The sequence below is a fragment of the Marmota marmota genome, unplaced genomic scaffold (genome assembly GCF_001458135.2).
Source record: "Marmota marmota marmota unplaced genomic scaffold, marMar, whole genome shotgun sequence".
NCBI lineage: Eukaryota > Metazoa > Chordata > Mammalia > Rodentia > Sciuridae > Marmota > Marmota marmota.
The window spans coordinates 607,229-609,075 of NW_026002626.1; positions in this window are offsets into that span (position 1 = coordinate 607,229).

Below are 1,847 nucleotides of genomic sequence, written 5' to 3' on the forward strand. Positions count from 1 at the left end.
AGAAACAATAAGAGAGGTAAATAGGGAGCCTACATCCTGGGAACAAATTTTTACTCCTCACACTTCAGATAGAGCCCTAATATCCAGAGTATACAAAGAACTCAAAAAATTAGACAATAAGTTAACAGATAACCCAATCAAGAAATGGGCCAAGGACCTGAACAGACACTTCTCAGAGGAGAACATACAATCAATCAACAAGTACATGAAAAAATGCTCACCATCTCTAGCAGTCAGAGAAATGCAAATCAAAACCACCCTAAGATTCCAGCTCATTCCAGTAAGATTGGCAGCCATTATGAAGTCAAACAACAACAATTGCTGGTGAGGATGTGGGGAAAAGGGTACTCTTGTACATTGCTGGTGGGTCTGCAAATTGGTGCGGCCAATTTGGAAAGCAGTATGGAGATTCCTGGGAAACCTGGGAATGGAACCACCATTTGACCCAGCTATTCCCCTTCTCAGACTATTCCCTGAAGACCTTAAAAGAGTGTACTACAGGGATACTGCCACATCGATGTTCATAGCAGCACAATTCACAATAGCTAGACTGTGGAACCAACCCAGATGCCCTTCAATAGATGAATGGATAAAAAAAATGTGGCATTTATACACCATGGAGCATTACGCAGCACTAAAAAAGTGACAAAATCATGGAATTTGCAGGGAAATGGATGGCACTAGAGCAGATTATGCTAAGTGAAGCTAGCCAATCCCTAAAAATCAAATGCCAAATATCTTCTTTGATATAATGAGAGCAACTAAGAACAGAGCAGGGAGGAAGAGCAGGAGGAAAAGATTAACATTAAACAGAGACATGAGGTGGAAGGGAAAGGGAGAGAAAAGGGATATTGCATGGAAATGGAAGGAAACCCTCATTGTTATACAAAATTATATATAAGAGGTTGTGAGGGGAATGGGAAAATAAACAAGGAGAGAAATGAATTACAGTAGATGTGGTAGAGAGAGAAGATGGGAGGGGAGGGGAGGCGGGATAGTTGAGGATAGGAAAGGTAGCAGAATACAACAGTCACTAATATGGCATTATGTAAAAATGTGGATGTGTAACCAATGTGATTCTGCAATCTGTATTTGGGGTAAAATGGGAGTTCAGAACCCACTTGAATCTAATGTATGAAATATGATATGTCAAGAGCTTTGTAATGTTTTGAACAACCAACAACAAAAAAAAAAAGAAATAAAAATCTCAAAAGAAATAATAGGGTGGATGCATATCTTTCTCATTACTCCTTTCCAAATATTTGTTCTTGTTTTAGCTGGCATTTGTCCCCCTCCCCAACACATAAACACACAGACCATCAATCCACACAAACACCCTCTTTTTTTCTTTTTAAATCACTTTATTTTTTTTTTAATTTTTTTTATTGGTTGTTCAAAACATTATAAAGCTCTTGCCAATCTTACTGGAGTGAGATGGTATCTTAGGGTGGTTTTGATTTGCATTTCTCTGACTGCTAGAGATGGTGAGCATTTTTTCATGTACTTGTTGATTGATTGTATGTCCTCCACTGAGAAGTGTCTGTTCAGGTCTTTGGCCCATTTGTTGATTGGGTTATATGTTTTCTTATTGTTTAATTTTTTGAGTTCTTTGTATACTCTGGATATTAGGGCTCTATCTGAAGTGTGAGGAGTAAAAATTTGTTCCCATGATGTAGGCTTGGAGCCAACTTTTTCTTCTATCAGACGCAGAGTCTCTGATTTGATATCTAGCTCTTTGATCCACTTTGAGTTAACTTTTGTGCATGGCAAGAGGAGGGGATTCAGTTTCATTTTGTTGAATATGGATTTCCAGTTTTCCCAGCACCATTTGTTGAAGATGCTATCCT